The sequence below is a fragment of the Carettochelys insculpta genome, chromosome 13 (assembly GCF_033958435.1).
Source record: "Carettochelys insculpta isolate YL-2023 chromosome 13, ASM3395843v1, whole genome shotgun sequence".
NCBI classification, from domain to species: domain Eukaryota; kingdom Metazoa; phylum Chordata; order Testudines; family Carettochelyidae; genus Carettochelys; species Carettochelys insculpta.
Window position 1 is genome coordinate 40,717,900 of NC_134149.1, and position 20,058 is coordinate 40,737,957.

Below are 20,058 nucleotides of genomic sequence, written 5' to 3' on the forward strand. Positions count from 1 at the left end.
CTTTTCCAACCCTTCATTTCCTTCCATATTATTATTGGCAGCTTAAGCACAGTTGATGCCCTTCTCCCAACATGTACCGGCAAGGTCATTTATCGTTGAACATGTTTACTAGAAAAACGCAGTTGCAGTTGAACGATTGTTTTGGGAAAAGTAAAATCTTTGGGTGAGTCAGAAGTGAAGACAAAAGGTCATCTGAGAATATTTCAGCCAGAGAAGGAATTGATAAAGAATATGGAAATGAATTCTAATTAGAATGAAAAGTTTGAAGACTGTACCCTGTAGTGGAATTTGTGTTTTCAGCAGACAATGTGCCTCATTAACAATAGGAAGTTCACTTTTATTACAGATGCTTCACAGTGTCCTACCACTTAAAATGTGCATCCTTGACCTCTGTGAACCAACATTCACACAACGGCTATTTTTTAATTCTGTATACTCCAGAGTATAGAGGAAGCATCTTTGAAAAGAACACTGAAAAGATCCACTCTATGGTCTGTATTTCATTCGTTTTGTTGAATGGTGAGGAATTGCCTAGTAAATCACATTAAAAAGTTCCATCTAATTAGCTGAATATTGGCTTTGGTGCATGAAAAGTGCCATCATACTTTTTTACCTGTTAAAGCTCTGTCGATCTTTCCCTTGGAAAGCTTTGCAATCTGAAATGCATCTGAAGCAGAGCTGAGAGAAAACCTACATTTCTCTTATTTTGCCATAGATTTAGTCCCCTATCAGGAACTGGAACATGGAGATGAGTTGCAGAATGAAAAATGCTGAAATTTTTCAGTTACAAAATTTTGAAAGATTGCATTTTGATTTGACATTAACCTCGGCACTGAGTTGCCATTAATGCCAAACCAACTTAAGATTCCTGCCAGACATGGTGCCTCATGAACATGTTGGTTCTGGATCTTTCCTGCCCCTGTTTGTCCCTATGGGTCTTGATTCACCAACAGCACTATGTTTTCCATGACACTCTATGGCTACATCTACACGTGAAGCCTATTTCGAAGTAGCTTATTTCGATGTAGCGACATCGAAATAGGCTATTTCGATGAATAACGTCTACACGTCCTCCAGGGCTGGCAACGTCGATGTTCAACTTCGACGTTGTGCAGCACCACATCGAAATAGGCGCTGCGAGGGAACATCTACACACCAAAGTAGCACGCATCGAAATAAGGGTGCCAGGCACAGCTGCAGACAGGGTCACAGGGCGGACTCAACAGCAAGCCGCTCCCTTAAAGGGCCCCTCCCAGACACAGTTGCACTAAACAACACAAGATCCACAGAGCCGACAACTGGTTGCAGACCCTGTGCATGCAGCATGGATCCCCAGCTGCCGCAGCAGCAGCCAGAAGCCCTGGGCTAAGGGCTGCTGCACACGGTGACCATAGAGCCCCGCAGGGGCTGGAGAGAGAGCGTCTCTCAACCCCTCAGCTGATGGCCGCCATGGAGGACCCAGCAATTTCGATGTTGCGAGACGCGCAACGACTACACGGTCCCTACTTCGACGTTGAACTTCGAAGTAGGGTGCTATTCCCATCCCCTCATGGGGTTAGCGGCTTCGATGTCTCGCCGCCTAACGTCGATTTCAACTTCGAAATAGCGCCCAACACGTGTAGCCATGATGGGCGCTATTTCGAAGTTAGTGCCGCTACTTCAAAGTAGCGTGCACGTGTAGACACGGCTTATGGGATCTTTAGTGGTGACCCAGCCATGCCATGAGAGCCTGGTGCATCCTGGGAGATGTAGTCCAACTACAGAGGAACACTCATCAGGGGCATGAGGAGAGGAGGAACACAGGAGTTAAAATGGAGTTAAAACAGCATTAGAGACACTTCAGCTGCGTCTACACGTGCACGCTACTTCGAAGTAGCGGCAGTAACTTCGAAATAGCGCCCGTCACGTCTACACGTGTTGGGCGCTATTTCGAAGTTGAAATCGACGTTAGGCGGCGAGACGTCGAAGTCGCTAACCCCATGAGGGGATGGGAATAGCGCCCTACTTCGACGTTCAACATCGAAGTAGGGACGTGTAGACGATCCGCGTCCCGCAACATCGAAATAGAGGGGTCCTCCATGGCGGCCATCAGCTGGGGGGTTGAGAGATACTCTCTCTCCAGCCCTTGCGGGGCTCTGTGGTCACCGTGGGCAGCAGCCCTTAGCCCAGGGCTTCTGGCTGCTGCCGCTGCAGCTGGGGGTCCGTGCTGCATATACAGGGTCTGCAACTAGTTGTTGGCTCTGTGTATCTTGCACTGTTTAATGAAAGTGTGTCTGGGAGGGGCCCTTTAAGGGAGCGACTTGCTGTTGAGTCCGCCCTGTGACCCTGTCTGCAGCTGTGCCTGGCTCCCTTATTTCGATGTGTGCTACTTTGGCGTGTAGACGTTCCCTCGCTGTGCCTATTTCGATGTTGGGCTGAGCAACGTCGAAGTTGAACATCGACGTTGCCAGCCCTGGAGGACGTGTAGACGTTATTCATCGAAATAGCCTATTTCGATGTTGCAACATCGAAATAAGCTATTTCGAAGTTGGGTGCACGTGTAGACGTAGCCTTCTGGTCCTAGAGACAGAGCTTGGATATTTCACTCACTGATAAAACTACTAAACTTCTCCTGAGTTCTAGTCTCATATTGCCACTGAGACGTGTAATGAGTACATCATTTTCATAAGTGACCACTGCTATTCGGGTGTGCTTTGGCTGTTTTTCAGAGGAGCTGAGACCTCACAACTACTCCTGAAACCTAGCTGGAGCTCTCGGGGCTTGTATATTAGAAAATCAAGCCCAGAAGTCTAAATGGAAGCACTCAATCACTGGCCACTTCTGAAAATGTTTCCTTTATTGTCTCCTCTCTGTAAAGTGAAGGTCACGATGGTTACCCACCTACCAAAGGCAATTAGATGAATTAATTAATAAGTGTAAAGAGCATTGAGATCCTTGAATGAAAGATGCTACATGAGCACAACAGCATTTTTTCATAATGTTTTTGAGTGCCTGGGTGAGTGCATCTGAGCAGGAGGATGGCCAGGGAGGAATGTGTCAGAGAAGAGATTCCGAGACAATTACAGCCAAAAATCAGAACTTTAAACAAGCTTAATGTTTGCAGCTGGAAAGACTTAAAAACTATTTGCCTCTAATCTCCCTCTGACAATCAATGAATAGAACACTAAATGTTATTAGACTAATTTACTGTTCATCAAGAATAAGAAATGAATGGAATAATTTACTATTCACATCTAACTATGTGACATGTGTACAGATTTGTTTGAAAGGAAAAAAAAAACCCACATTGGGGCCTTGCCCTCTTCTTATGCTGTTATTATACCAATGTAACTCCATCAACTCTAGTGAAGCTACTCCTGGTTTCACACTCTTATGCATGTGAAAAGCAGAGTCACGTCCTTGTAGAAGTAGTTTCTTAGTGGGTAAGCACCACTGCATTGGTTTGCAAATATTAGTTTGATGTGTCACCAGCTACCTTCCTTCTTCACACACACACACATACACACACACACGCCTTCCAGGTGGTAGTAGTTATGAACTGCCTTCTCATACACTAAGCCCACGCTGCTTCTAAGTCCTCTGTGTCACGAGTAGAACTGTGCAGAGAAAGGCAGTTCCATTTCACAGGAGATGTCAGTATTTGTTCTGATTAGGAGCAAAACCCCAAACTTCTCCATGAAAGGGAAGTCGCTGGGGTCTAGCATTCTGTCCTGTCCTTCTTGCCGACTGCCGGAACCCCAGATCCTGGAAACCCTGAGACACCCTCCTTGGAAACATGCTGCTTGACCTAACGTGAAGCCTGAATGTCCTGGCATCCCATGCCAGGGCAGTGCACTTGGCTGGCTATGCTGAGCTTAATATCCTCAAAGCTCCCCAGCAGACCACCAGGCAGGTTGCCAAAAAGCAAGAGACAGAGATGTTGAGAAACAGGGCAGGTTTTAATAGCTGCCTAGGTTTCAGGGCAACTTTGTCAAAATCATACTGTCTCTACAGGATAGTTTGCTGTAGAGAAATCCATAACTTTGATGAAAATTTGTTTTGTCAGAATATTGCCAACCAGCTGGAATCATAAGTATTTGCGTCCAGCAGGTGGGCAGTACCAAAATTTTCTTGGGTAGATGTATACTCTAAAATATGGCCTTCACCTTGTATTCTTCAAGCACCCCCATACTTCTCCTGAGACTTCTCCAGCTTTTTCAGAGTTGAGGGGACTGCAAAAGGTTAGATCTGTTGCCCTTTTTAAGAAGGTACTTCAGTAATATGAGATGAAATGAAATATAGAAATGTTGAGCATTGAAATCCTATTGAATTCAACTGACATGTTCGGTGCTCAGTGACTTTGCAAAACAGGTCAACGGTATGTGAGGTAAAGTTCATGCAGGACAACCATCGACTCTAATGAGCTCCGAATCAAGCTGGTAGTCGTCTGCCCCTGGACTCTACAAACTCGAACGTATACAAAGCAGGAGCCAAGAAAGAAGTCAGCAAATTGGTCTTAATAACTAAAATGAATATTACCTGCAGGACTTTATCCTTAGTTTGTCACCTCAAAACCCAAAGCAAGACTGGCCATGTAGGGTGGGGTTGGTTTATAGTCACATGCTTTCATATTGTGATTGTGACGTTTTCCCAGATTGACTGCGGGTCCCTTCTTCCCTTTCACTAAAAGCTTTCTTTTGTTGTATGCACTCAGAACCTGCAAGGGGAGAACTATCACTGCTTTCTAGATTACTGCTTGTGGGCTTCAGCTTGTTCTGTTTTATATTGACTACATCTACACTTGGGATAAACTTCGAAAGGGCCATGCTAATGGCCAAATTGGAGAATACTAATGAGGCACTGAAATGAATATTCAGCACCTCATTAGCATGCTGCCGGCTGCAGCATGTTGAAAATGCTGTGTTTTCCTCGTGCGCAGCTTATCTACATGGGGGGGTCCTTTTCAAAAGGACCCTGCCGACATCGAAATCCCCTGATAGGAGTAAGCTGATAGGAATAAGGAGATTTCGATGTCGGCAGGGTTCTTTCAAAAAGGGCCCCCCATGTAGATGAGCCCCAGGTGAGCAAAATGCGGCACTTTCAAAGTGCCACGGCTGGCAGAATGCTAATGAGATGCTGAATATTCATTTCAGCGCCTCATTAGTATTCTCTGATTTGGCCATTAGCATGGCCATTTCGAAGTTTTCCCCAAGTGTAGACACAGCCCTTGTGAAGGAAAACCCCTAGATATTGAACCTGGCCCTGGCTGAGGCCAGTTCCACCTGGGAGACAGATTACAATAATCAAGTAGCTGCCTTTCCACTATTATAGCTTATTATAGCTCGTAGATTGTCTCCACAATCTGCCTATCTGTGTTGTCTCCATACAGCAGTTAAAGAAGTCTAGCAGCCAATTCTTTGCTCTTGCCCTGAAGTCTGGTAACTAGTTCATTAGCTATACTGCTGAGTCCACCTGCCTTCCACATGTCAGGGTTTTCGTGGCTGTTGTCAGCTCCTCTGTGCTGAGCTGCTCATTGTGGACTTTGCTTTCTCTGAGGACCAAGTGAAGTTCCTGCCTGATTAGTTTTGCTCTGCGCTTTGCTGATTTGCCATTTAGGATGAGTCAGTGTGCGGCTTGGTGGGGACAGATGGTGACAATGAGCTTTGGCTGTTGTCTATCATGGCTCAGTGTGTTGTGTGAATGGTGGCCTGGGCTTGGGACAATGTTGGATTTTAAAATGAATCTGTAAAACACTATTGCAACCACTGTCCTAGGTTTGCACGAAATCATGTGCCAAGTGGGCTGAGTGAGGTGTCTAATAAAAGCTGGTGATTCACTGAATCTGCTTAGGCTCCTTATATGCTTGCATCAGTTTTATATGTGGAGTTGCAAGTATTGGCTCTGTGCTTGTAGTTGAAATTTGAGTTTCTGGGAAGTCATAACTGGAAACCCGGCAACCTATTGTGAAAGGATTTCTAATCAGCTTAAGTGGCACTTGATTCCAATCCACATCTGAGGAATTTGTCCAGGGACATGTCTCCCAGGAGGCAAGCAATGCAAATTGTCCAAAAAAGACATGCACAGATGACCTGCTCGTGTGAGAGGCTCCATTTCAGATGTGCTCCCACACAGGGAGGAAGACTGGATTTCTCTCCACATGGGCAAGGGTATAAAGAGGTCCCTGAAGTTCCGCCATCTTTTGTCTTCTATCCAGCTCATCACTTCAGGAGCCACTCTGCTATGAACTGAGCCCAGAAAGATTGCTGACCCATCCTAACAAAGGGTGTACTCCAGAGACTTTTAAGATGCTGACAACTCCACCATTGCTGTATCAAGAACTTTGTGACGGATATATGTAATTTGGTGCTTTCACAATTTCACTCGCGCTATTCTTTCTTTCTTTTATTAATAAACCTTTAGATTTTAGATTCTAAAGAATCGGCACAGCGTGTTCTTTGGGTTAAAATCTGAGGTATTCATTGTCCTGTGAATATGGCTGGTCCTTTGGAACTGGAAGAATCTGTTTGGATTTGGTGAGACTGGCTTATGTGACGTCTCATCTGTGGAAGAAGGGATATTGGATGTGGCACAAGGGAAGCGACAGTGTGCAAGGGAATTGCTTGTGTGACTTCTTGAAGGCCTGTGGAGCAACAGAGGTTCTCTGTGTGACTGGTTTGGTGCCTTATAGTGGAGGACACCCAGTCTTGGGCTATAAGTAGCCCTACTTTAGGCAATTTGCCCTAATTTGGTTTCTTCAGCTGTGCCTGGAGAAACCTCCAGTATTACGTGGCTTTGATGTTATTACAGCCCAAGATTTTGCTAGAGTCAGCTCCTTCCATCTGCCTGCCACCCCTCTGCCCCAGCCCTGAGCCTTCCTTCCACACCTTCCTCCCCTCCCACACCCCAACCCCTTGCCCCTCGTTTCTGGAACCTGCACTGTACCCATTCCTGCACCTCAGCCCAGAGCCCCCTCCCTTATGCCAAAGCCCTTGACTCCACCACCACCACCCCTAGTCTGGAACTCACTGCTTCCCTCCAAACCCCTCAGGGCCAGCCCCACCCAAGAGCCTTCACCCTATCCTGCACCCCCACCCACTGCCTCAGCTGGGAGCCTTCTCCTGCAGCCTGAACTCCTCATTTCAGGCCCCACTCCAGAGCCTGCACCAGCAACCTGAGCCCTCAACCCTTCCTGCACCACCTACCTGCTCCAGCCCAGTGGAAATGAGTGAGTGGCAGGGGGCAGGGAGGGATGGAGTGAGCAGGGACAAGGCTTTGGTCAGCAGCAGGACAGGGGTTGAGACAAGTGTGCTTGATTTTGTGCACTGGGATTGCAGCTGCCCATTGTGTAAGCAGCAAGCGTGGAAGGCTGTTGTGTGTGCATGGCTGAGCCATAAGGGTGGATTCAGGATGCAGGGTGTGGCTGCAGGGAACCTGATGGGCACCAGGGTCCTTGTAAACTTTGCGCTTGTGCAGCCACTCAGGAGAAATTGAAATGATGCCCAGTGAGGAGCAGAGCGCCCACAGCCAGGTTTCTGCTGCTGTTGCTGGTGCGCAGTCGCATGTGCCTCAAAGCACATAAACATTTATTCCGCACATGAATCCAAAAAGTCCGCACACGGATGGAAAGATTAGAGGGAACACTGATGATCATCCTCTGTTTTCGAGCGTAAGTCTTTGGCCCTCAGAAAGCAAACAGGCTGCAGCCTGCAGAGGGCTCCGCCTGCTGTGTCATGCCATGTTAACAAAAAGCAATGTCATTGTTCCATTCCAATTTTCCATGTCAAGGGAAACAGCACAATGCCTTCTCCTCCCCTTGGTCATCTGCAGCCCAGCCCCATACAAATGGAACTAAGTTTTACTTGGTCCTTGAATCAAATGAAACTCCAGGGACCTCCGTGCTTGAATTTCCTGTTTTACAACAAGATTGCAGGATGTCCATACTAAATAGTCCCATGCATGCTTTCTGTGAGATTGCTGATCATTACAAAAACAATACAGCCTTGTGCATGGTCTGTGGATAAATGCAGTTGTCTTATTTTCCCCACTCTGTTCTGTACCTCAGCTCAAAGCATGGCTGCTTCAGGGCTGACACATACACCATGGTTCATTTGGTGTCAGCAAGAGCATATGCAGTCAGGATTAAAATGGCAAGAACTGCTTTTCCGTTAACTGTTTTTTGGTTGTTTTTGTTTTTGTTTTCGTTTTTTAAAACGCATTCTTAGCATTGGTGTTATGGAATGCACTCCCAGCCCCTGAGACAAAGGCCATGTATCCATCTAGCAGGACTGGATGGCCAGAGGTTGTCCCAGCTTCAGGTATTGTGCCTCCACCCTGAGCTAGGAGCACCATTCCAAGGCAGGGAGAAGGTGGTTCAGCCTCCATACCCATTTCTTCCCTGTCCTTTCTCCTGGAGATCAAAGTGTTTTTTGACATGGCTTTCAAATAGTGGAGAAGCTGCAGATGGGCAATACCATAGATAGAATCGTAGGACCTGACTTGAGATGCCATCAAGTCCTATCATGATTTTAGTAAGGCTTTTGGCATAGTCCCAACAACGTCCTCATACGCAAGCTAAAGAAATGTGCGATAGATGAAATTATTATGAAACTGGTGAAAAAAGGTTGAAAGACAATACTGAAAAGTGGTTATCAGTGACTCATTGTCAAACTGTAGTGGGGTCCTGCTCAAGGTCTGTCCTCAACCTGGTGATATTCAGTGTTTTCATTAATGACTCAGATAATGGAGTGAAGAGGATGCTCGTAACATCAGAGGAGGACACCAAGCTGGGAAGGGTTGCAAGAGCTTTTGGGGAAGGCATTAGATTTCAAAACAAATTGCAGAATTGGTCTGAAATCAGTAAGATTAAATACAATAAAGATCAGTACAAAATGCTACACTTAGGAAGGAAAAAAAACAAATGAACAACTACAAAATGAGGAATAACTGCATAGGCTGTAGTACTACTGAAAAGGGAGTAGGGATTATCAGGGATCACAAGTTTAATGTGTCAATAACATGATGCATTTGCAGGGAAGAAAAAAGCCCAGTATTTCTGGAGTGTATTAATGGGGATGCTGTATGTAAGAACTGAGAGGTAATTTTCCTGCTGTGTTTGGCACTGGTAACGCTGTAGCTGGCGTATTGTGTCCAATCTGGGATATCACACTCTGAAGAAAGATATGGACAAATTGGAGAGAGTTAAAGATAAGAGCAACAAAAATGATAAAAAGTTAAATGATACTGACCTTTTAGGAAAAGTTAAAAAACTGGGCATGTTTAGACTTGAGAACAGAAGACTCAGGGGTGGGGAAACCTGACAACAGTCTTCAGATATTTTAAGGACTGTTTTAAAAAAGGACTTTTTTCATTTGTTCTCCTCGTCCACTGAAGACAGGACAAGAAATAATCAGTCTAATCTGAAGCACGGGAGACTTAAATTAAATATTGTCAAACCTTTTTAACTACAAGCATAATTAAGTTCTGGAATGGGAATCCAGTGGAGCTTGTGGATTCCCTGTCTGCTGGTATTTTTAAGAACAAACTTAGACAAACACTTGTCTGGGAGGATCTAAATACACTTGGTTCTGTTTCTGGGAAAGGGGCTGGGTTACATGACTTTTCAATATCCTTTCCAGGTTTGATGATGCTGTGATAATGTCATAAAGGAAAGGAACTCTTTTCCACTAGAACAGTGGTGGACAACCTGCACTTATTGGTTGCATACGGCCCATCAGCGTAATCCACTGGAGGGCCATGAGACTGTATGCTTATGTTGGGCGTCTGTGGGCCTCACCCCCGGCAGCTCCCCTTGGCCATGAACAGCAAACCATGGCCATTGGCAGCTGCAGGGAATTGTGCCTTTGGATCCTGATAGTAGGCCACAGGTTGCCCACCAGTGTCCTAAATCACTGAGGGAGTTAGCCAGCTTAGAAGCCCAACAGCCATATTTAGTAACTATTGACTCAGGATGAATTAGGGAAAGAAGCCTACTGGTGAAAATTTGGTGAATTTTTTTCATTAAAAATCAGCCCCTTACACTCATTAATCCACACCTAGTTTATTTCAGTCTGGCCCTGATGTCATAGTAAGGCTCTTATGTTCAGTTCAAAGCTTGCTGGTGTCAGTGGAGAAACTCCTGTTGATGTCAGTGGGCTTTGGATCACATCTTTATTTTGTAACCCCTATGTGTATTGGTTGGTGGTTCTTAAAACTTTCTGTACTTGATTACAGGGGTGGGTGGGAAGGGAATCCAGGCTTTCATGAAAGATGCAACTTCTCAGACAGTTTCTGTGGCTTTCTTGTCGACAAACAAACTCCAGTAATCAGAATAATTACACCCCAGCCCACACTCCCTTAGGGTGTAACTCTGTTCTCATAGAATCATAGAGCTGGAAGAGACCTAAAAAAGCCATCGAGTCCAACCCCCTGCCCTAGGCAGGGCCAAACCCATCAGATCAGCCCAGCCAGGGCTTTGTCGAGGCAAGACTTAAACACCTCCAGGGATGGAGACTCCACTACTTCCCTGGGTAGACCATTCCAATGCTTCACCACCCTCCGAGTGAAAAAGTTTTTCCTAATGTTCTCTTACTGCTGCGAGCTATTCTCGAAGTAAAGCACAAGGTTCATCATCCCTGTTGTTGGCCTTGGGAGCAGGAGTAAAAGAATTGGCAACTATGTTCAACTAGCATCAAATTACTGTCAGACAAGCGAGAGCCTGAGGTTGTATGGTGAATCTCAGTGTTTGCAGTTTTCTTTCAGGTTCTGTCTAGTAAAGGGTCACAAGCAGCTGGTTTCTTGTTAAGAAACAAGATACAAGCAGCCAGCTCATGTATCCCTTCTAAATTAATATACAGAATGGATTTGCAAATGAAACCGTTACACAGTTAGGATCTCCAAGGAATACCTGGAGTGCATTATGTGAGTGGCAAATTGCAGAGCTGAGTATCTTAAACCAGCTTTCAGGGTGCCTTGTGTGAGACACAAAAATATGACATTATGGAGTTTATTGATACACATGGAGATGTCTGTGTATATGTAACAAGGGCCGTCATGAGCTGATGGGAATAAGGGGACTTCGAAGTAGGCGGGGTCCTTTCGAAAAGGAGCCCTGTCTGGACGAGACGCGCGGCGGCAAGCCGCGTCAATTTCGAAGTGCCGCTGCCGCCCGCATGCTAATGAAGCGCTGAATATGCATTTCAGCGCTTCATTAGTAAACTTCGAAATGGCCATTTGCGTGGCCATTTCGAAGTTTGGGGCACGTGTAGACACGGCCTCTATGTCCTCCACTGTTATTTAATTGTAATTTTCCCCTAAATGTCTTCTAAGAGCCCAGAAAGCAGTGGAAGTGCTGGTAATGCTCCTAGAGAATATTGACCTCCTGTGATTTGACAAATTCTCTTGTTCGGCAGTGGTCAGGTCCCCAAGGTGCCACATTAGAGAAGTTCAACCTGTATATATGTATGACTAAACCTGTAATTAAGGTGTGTGACACAATTCTGACTACCCAAACAAATCTACCCAGGAATACCAAACAGTGTCGTGTGAGTTGTTCCTTTTTCAAATGTTCCCTTTCACTACAGAGCAAGAGGCAGTGGGGCATATTCTACTCTAATGGCCTAATCCAAACCCATTGATGTTAAGGGACAGATTCCCATTTGGCTGAGGTTCCTAAACAGATGGATATCAACCTCAAATAATCCCACTGAAACTGAGGCAGTTGCTCCTGCTTTAAAGTGGTACAAGTGAGAAAGGAATTTGGCCCCATAGTTTCAAAATGGTGAAGCAACTAGAAACATTCTCCACTTTGGTTAAACTGGCAGAAGACCTGGTCCAAACCTTCATCCACATTTTAAAGCTTTGCTTTCAGGTTTGAAAAAAAGCAATGCTGTTCCCTCATCTCTTGACAGTTTCTGGCTTTGGACCAGAATCAGAGCCGCTGAAATATCATAAGAAAACCTAAGCCTTGGTGAAACCTTCAAAAGAATCCAAGAGAATCAAGGAAGGTCTGAAGCATTTAAAAGTTTTGGTCTGAATCAAGGAAGGTCTGAAGCATGTGAAACTTGACATTCCTCCCTCACTAGGCATAATTTCCTCTTAATAGGTAGGATTTTTGAAAGGGAAGCTGGTTACTAGCTTATGGGGGGGGAGGGGGCGGGTCTTTTGATCTCCTTGACTATAAAGCTTAGTCCACACTAGGGATTTAAGTCAATTGCAGATACATAATTCTAGCTGCAGCCATTGTGTAGCTAGAATCAACTTATCTGCAATCAACTTACCTGGCCATCTACACAGAGGGAGGTCAACAGGAGAAACTCTCATGTCGACTTGCCTTACTCTTCATGATATTGAGGAGTACAGGGGTTGACTGCCAATCCCAGATAGTTTGTTTTCACTCATCTCTACCACGTACACAAAATCGAATCTTGGAACATCGACTCTGACCTGTTTGATCTTTCCATTCATGTTGACATATCCTAAAAGCCCTGAGTTGCAAGGGAAAGGAACATCCACTACTTAAATAGTTTGTTAAGGGTGTTGTCACTGGGACACATATACTTTTATTCTCATCACAATGCCATGGGTAGTGGGGAAAAGGTGTGTGTGGCCTTGAGCCCTTAGGCTAAATTCAGGGTGGACAGAAATAATGGAATCATAGAATCATAGGGAAGGAAGGGATCTCAGGAGGTCATCTAATCCAGCCCCCTACTTCAAGCAGGATCAACCCCAACTAAGTCATCCAGCCAGGACCTTGTCAAACTGGGACTTAAAAACCTCTAGGGATGGAGAATCCACCACCTCTATAGGCAACGCATTCCAGTGCTTCATTGTCCTCCTAGTAAAGTAGTTTTTCCTAATATCCAACCTGCTCCTCTGCTTCTGTAACTTTAGACCATTGCTCCTTGTTCTGCTATCTGACGCCGCTGACAACAGATTCTTCATCCTCTTTAAAGCTCCCCTTCAGGAAGTTGAAGGCTGCTATTAAATCACCCCTCATTCTTCTCTTCTGTAAACTAAACAAGCCCAAATTCCTCAGCCTCTCCTAATTGGTCATATGCTCCAGCCCCCAATCATTTTTGTTGCCCTCCGCTGAACCTGCTCCTGCACATCCACATCCTTTTTATTCTGGGGAGCCCAAAACTGGACACAATATTCCAGATGTGGCCTCACCAGTGCCAACTAGAGGGGAACAACAACCCCTCTAGATCTGCTCAAAATGTTCCTCCTAATGCACCCTAATATGCTTTTAGCGTTCTTGGCTACAAGGGCACACTGTTTACTCATATCCAGCCTTTCATCCACCATAACCCCTAGATCACTTTCCACTGTACTGCTCTTAACTAGTCAGTCCCCAGCCTATAACAATGCTTGGGATTCTTCTGTCCCAAGTGCAGGACTCTACATTTCTCCTTGTTGAACCGCATCACATTTCTTTTGGCCCAATCCTCCAATTTATTCAGGTCACTCTGGATCCTATCTCTACCCTCCAATGTATCTACCTCTCCCTCTAGCTTAGTGTCATCTGCAAACTTGCTGAAGGTACAATCCAATCCCTCATCCAGGTCATTAATATAAAGATGTTGAACAACACCGGCCCCACAACTGAGCTTGCGGCACTCTGCTTGAAACCAGTCACCATCCAGATATTGAGCCATTGACCACTATCCACTGGGCCCAACCATCAAGCCAGCTGTCTCTCCATCTTATAGTCCATGGATCTAATCCACACTTCTTTAACTTATGAGAAAGAATGTTGTGGGAGACTATATCAAAAGCTTTGCTGAAGTCAAGGTATATCACATCCACTGACATCCCCATGTCCACAGAGCCTGTTACCTCATCATAGAAGCTAATCAGACTGCTCAGGCATGACTTGCCCTTGGTGAATCCAGGTTGACCATTCTTGAACACTTTCCCTTCTTCCAAGAGCTCCAAAATGGATTCCTGGAGGATTCCCCTCCATTATTTTCCCAGGGATTGGTGTAAGGCTGACCGCTCTATAGTTCCCTGGATTGTCCTTCTTTCCTTTTTTAAAGATGGGCACTACATTTGCATTTTTCCAGTCATCTGGGATCTCTCACAATCTCCAAGAGTCTTCAGAAATAATGGCCAATGGCTCAGCAATGCCGTCTTCCAATTCCACCAAATCTGTTTACAGATGGCTCCTTTTGGCCTGTGTGTTATTACCCTTTCTCAGTGGCATGTTTTCTTCTACAGTCTCACACATCTGCCTTCCATAAATTACAGCAGTTTCTGTAACTAACATGTAACTAACCCTATGAATTTGGCCTGCTATTATCTGTGGTGTGAAATCGGGCTCACAGGATGATGACACCTTGTGACAAATTTAGAAAACCTTTCCAAAAATGTGAAACAAGCTAATTTTTTTTTCTATTTGCCAGACAACATATAATTAGGTAACACAGAATTGTCTACAGTGCATCTTTGGGTCTATAGGCATTTTCTTCCCGTCTGCAGCACATTTCTCTAATGCTTGAAGGCTGCTGTGTGCTGCAAAATAAACCAAGAACAGAGTGATAATTGAACAATTAACAAGTGATGTAATAAAACAATGCACTTAAATAAAACGCAGAATTAAAATAACTGAACCACAAAAAAGTGCAACTGTGTACAGAAAAAGTGCAAATACATGGAGAATAATTCTCAAGCAGGAGCGGAACAATGTGATTAAAACAATGCACACAAACAACAAGACTGATAAAGACAAAGATGTGCAATAAAAATAAAACTAGCAAGCAGTAACAGTAAAGTTATGTAAAGAGATCATTCTCTGCAAGATAACAAGTTTAATTCATTAAAGGCCTCCTCTAACAGCCTTCCCTGTGGTTACGTGCTACCTGGATACTGCAGGGATGGTTACATTTGGAATCCCTGGATTCACCGAGTAACTGGCAAATCAGCAAGCAGGAAAACAGAGTTCTGTTTGGATTTCCTTGTGTGAGCAGCAATTAGTAGATTTGCTATTCTTTAAGGAACAGAGCTGTGTGTGATATTTGGCTTAAAGTTGTGCTGATTTGAGTATGAATGGTTTCTGCAAATCAAAAGGGTATTTTTGAAGACATTCTGAACCTGTAAAATTTTATCTGAAGTTGACCCCAACCAAATTCTGAAGCCTGGCCAGGGTTCATCCAGCACAGATTGTGGAAGCATTGCAAAGATGGTTTTATATTGTCCTTGCCCTGATGCCATCTGTCTCTGAGTCAAGCCTCCACACAAAATAAAGAGGCCTTGGGGCTGCTCTGGTTTACCCCTTGCTTGTTGCAACTTTCATGGAGCTCTCCAACAGCCAGCAAATTGCTAAAGGTTGTCAGAAAGCTTGTGTGTGTGTGTGTGTGAGTCTGTGTGTCTGTATGTGTGCACGGGCACAGGTGCACTTGTGTTCCAGAGATGAAAAGTCCTATCATCCCCTATGCAAACAGTCTACTCCTCTTGAATTTTCTTTATTACAGTTTAATAGTGAGTACTTAGTTTTTACAGTAGGTGTTTTTTAAGCCTCCCGATGATATTTTTCAGTTTTGCAAGAAGAGTCTCCCAAGAAAAATCACATTTTTGTTGTTGCATAATAGCTTCTTGGAGGCACTAATTGGACATCCGAACCATGTGACCAATCCAATGCACTGTTGATGAAAGCTAACCCCTTCAATGGTGGTCCCGGTCAACTCTTCCGTGATGCTAGTGTTTGAGTGCCTATCCTCTCAAGAGATATTTAGGGTTCTCCTGAGTCAGCATTAATTATATTGTTCAAGCGCCTTCAAATGATGCCGGTATGCAGTCCAGGTTTCACATGCCTACAGTAGCATTGGAACAACCACCGCCCACTCTACAAGGAGCTTTGTCTTGAGATAGATGTCCCGGTTCTCCGAGACCCTTGTCTTAAGCGGGCAAAAGCAGAACTTGCACAGCTCAGATGATGCTGGAGTTCTCCATCAATGTGGACTTTAGCAGAAAGATGACTTACAAGATGTGGGAAGTGTTCCACATTTTTCAGCAGTTCTCCAATGACTTCAACAGAAGGTACATGAGATTGTCCTGTCGATGAGGGTTGGTGGAGCACCTTGGTCTTTTTGATGTTCAGTATGAGGCTGAAATGTTGGAGGAGGGACAGAGGAGCATTGGGGGCCAGTTAAAGTAACATAAGGACATGCTGAGGGCACACATAAGAAAGTGCAGCATCGGTGTTGACACTTAGGAGAATCTTGCCCAAGACCATACCCAGTGGAGAACAGTAATCTGTGAGGGGGTGGCACAATCTGAGAGGTCCCACTGCAGTGCAGATAAGGAGATGCAGAGAAGAAAATAAGAGGGTGACATGAAGGTGTCCTCTTGTTATCGAGTGACCGCTAGAAATAGCTTCTGGGCCAATGGTATTCTCTCAGCCTTTGGTGCCTGCAAATGACATTATTATTTGATAATAGCTGTATCTCACAGCATTGCCTGTGTTTCATTATCAGATGTTCCTGATGCCTGGCACAGGGGAAAAGGCCATATACATTTCAAAGCAATAGAAACCTCCCATCACACAAAGTTTTGATGTGGTGATATCCAAAAAAATTATCTCTGATCAATAAGACCTAATGGTGAAGACTCAGCAGGCATCAGGGATCAACGTGTCAGAGCCAGAGGGCTGAGAAGGACATCCACAAGGAGGAAGCTGCTGCTAAGTCTGATTTCTGAAGAGGACACACAGATTGTCAACATCGCTATCTCTGGCTAATGAAACTGACATGCATGCTGCTGACACAGTGGCTGTAGTGAAGTGTAATGTGAAGGAGGTGGCAGGTTCATTCTCAAAACTGAGGATCGCTGGCAAGGAGGTAGCTCAGATGCCACAGCAGGGAATCCATAAAACAGCATCTCAAAAGCTAAATGGAAGATTTTCAGCATCACCTAAGTGTCTCAGGAGTATTTAAGTATGTTTTAAAATGTTACTCAATATTAACACTGTAGAGCATACCAGTGAGATCTAGAACCTTGCTGGCATTTTCAGAATGACTGCTAACTGTTCCCTTGCCTGTCTCTTTGTGGATATTACGAGAGTCTGTCATTTATTGCTTCGGTAATTGCGAGAACTGCTTTGCTGGCGCTTCACAGTCTTTAGCATTGGCCAAACACTGCATGAGAAACATTTATAATACTCCAGAGAGCATCAGGCGAGCAGTTGCAAGCGTGCGTATTTCAGTGTGTTGGGTGGCTAATCCCTTCCAAGTTAAATAAAATATCACATACCACTGCTAACTTGGATGCTAATAATATTATCAATATTCCATCACACTTCAGGGGCAGGTATGGACACAACATCTATTTCTCCTTGTACTCAGAAAAGGAGACATAAGAATGCTGGCATTGCAGAGCCTACTATGGGTAGAGTAATCTAAGCACCGAAAGGGAGAGACAAGCAGAAAAATGCCACTGTGCAGAGACTGGTGATATTTACAGTCGCTGTAAATGAGCACTCAACTCCCTGTGGTTCTTACTGAAGTGTATGGTAAGTAATGGGGTGGGAGGTTATGGAGGTTTGGTAACTTGAGCCCTCTAGAATTTTGACTATAGTTTAAATACTTGACTACATCACTGGATGTACTGACGGTATTATTCTTGTTTCCTTGAACTCTTCATAGGTAGCAAGGTGCATCCACTTAGTGTACTGGACATAGTCCTGGACGGATAAGAACAATTTTTCAATCTTGGGCTGGCCTTGAGTTTCTTGGTGGTCACCCAAGAACAGATAGAATGCTTTCATGTCACCTTCCTATTTGTGAGTCCACTGACGGCTGATCAGCCCAATTCTGGAGCCGCAGGTCTTATCACAGAAAGGGCAGGTGCTGATTGCTGTTGAAGGGGTATGGGGCAGATTTTGATCCTCTTTTACTCTCCACCTCTCCTCATCTGCACTGCAGTGGGACCTCTTAAATTGCACCACCTCCTCATGGATTACCTTTCTCCACTGGGGACAGTCTATGGCAAGGTTCTCCCAAATGTCAACACCAATGCTTCACTTTTTCATGTCCTTATATCACTTCTGCTGGCCTCCAACGCTCCTCTGTTCTTCCTCCAACTTGGAAAACAGAATCCGGTTTGGGAGACACTGATCAGACATCCAAACAGTCAGTCCAACAAAGTTATTGATGAATGATAATGGCTTCAATGCTAGGCATGTTCAACTCTGTCAGGATGCTAGTGTTTGTGTGCCTATTCTCCCAAGAAACATTTAGGATTCTTCTGAAGCAGCACTGATGGTATTGTTCAAGGGCTTTCAAATGATACTTGTAGGCTGTCCAGGTTTGACATGCATACAGTAACTTTGGAGCAACCACCACATGGTACAAGGAGCTTTGTCTTGGTGTTGGTCTGGCACTTTTATGTAATAGTCCCTCAGCAAAACCCCATATACATTAGAAAAATTATTTTATTGGAAAAGTGGCTGAAATTAAATGCTAACCAATGCTTTTACATATGCACATGCATGCACACACAAAAAAAAGTGTCACCAAATGTGCACATTTCAGAAAAGGTTTGAATTTGGGGCCAAGTTTAGAGTTAAATTAATTTGCCCATCATTACTTTGTACTCTTTCCGCCATGTTTTAATTTCATTGGGCAGAGGTAGATGTGAGTATGACAAGAGTATATTCTGCTTGCTTTACTAATTCATCATTATAGGTGCAGTGCTATGGGTCAAAAGACCTATACATACATACAGTCACAGTCCCCTAACTGAGGACAATAAAAACAAACTTCACACAGTTGGAAGGACTTTCAAGAAAATGCCACATTGGCTGAGAAACTTAACAATGTGATACTGAAGCAAGAAGAAATCCCATCACAAACACTATAGTAATTCTGATGGGGGGGGATGCAGTTGGGGTCTGTTCTGTCTCCCTCCTTACGTAACATGTAGGCTTCTCCCCATCCAAATAGCATTGCCTCTATTGTGTCCATGTGGAATCTCAGCCAACTAGCCACCATCGGGGCCTCAATCTCCACTGGGCAGAGCATCCACTTCACTGTGGGCCTGCAACTCACGCCACAGGGGTAAATTCTACTCCAACGGCAGCACTGTAGCATTTTGCCTTCGTGAAGGTAGAAGGTGCTGGACAAATATGAGTGGAGGTGTGTAGAGTGGCCATTTAGATGGTCATAGGCCCCGGATTAGATACAGAACATCCTGTCATGGTTCACGCCTTTGTCTCATCTGGGTTCTGTTACTGCCAGTGTGCTGTATTGTAGAGCCACTCGTGAAGGCCAGTTGACAATTGTAGCTAGTGGAGACTGCAGCTGGTCACTTAGTAGTGTCTTACTTATTGACCCTACTCTACTAGTACAGGTGGAACCTCTCTTGTCCAGCACCCTTGGGCCCTGACTGGTGCCAGACAAGAGAATTTTCTGAACACTGGAGGTCTGCAGTACCAACACTCCCATTGCTTACTGAGCCCTTAGAAGACATTGGGGAGGTAATTAAAGCTAAATAACAGCACAGAACACTGAGAGCTAGAACCAGTGGCTGGAAACAAACTTTATGGGTTCATGGAAAACTTGGCCATGATCATGATACCATAAATCTTTCATATCCGGCATTCTATTATCTGGGACTCTCAGATAACTGGAATTTTAACCATAAGTAAATTTTAGTTACATTTTCCATAAGTACAGTACAATGAAGGTAAATACAAATAAATACAGCATAAGTTTACAGTGCACAATACTACTGTTGTTGGTAAAGAAAGTGCTCTGCATGCATGTTTGTTTGTTTCTTAATATCTATTTTTGTTTTTCTTTAGTGCTATGCATTGGTAGGTATACCTCTCTATTATGCAGAATATTTGAATATCGGGCAACCTCCCAGTCCTGGGGCTGCTGGGTAGCAAAGAGTTTACTGTAAGTGCTCATCCAGGTAGCTAATGTCATGCTGGATTATGGATGTTGCCCGAGGAGAAAGTGCTGGCCGAGAGATGTTCAACCTGTAACAGTGAACTGTAGCTTATAGCAAGGAAAGATGATAGGAACACATCTGGAGAAATACTGCATCACATTGGCGGGAGAGGCAGAAAATAAATTGCCACAA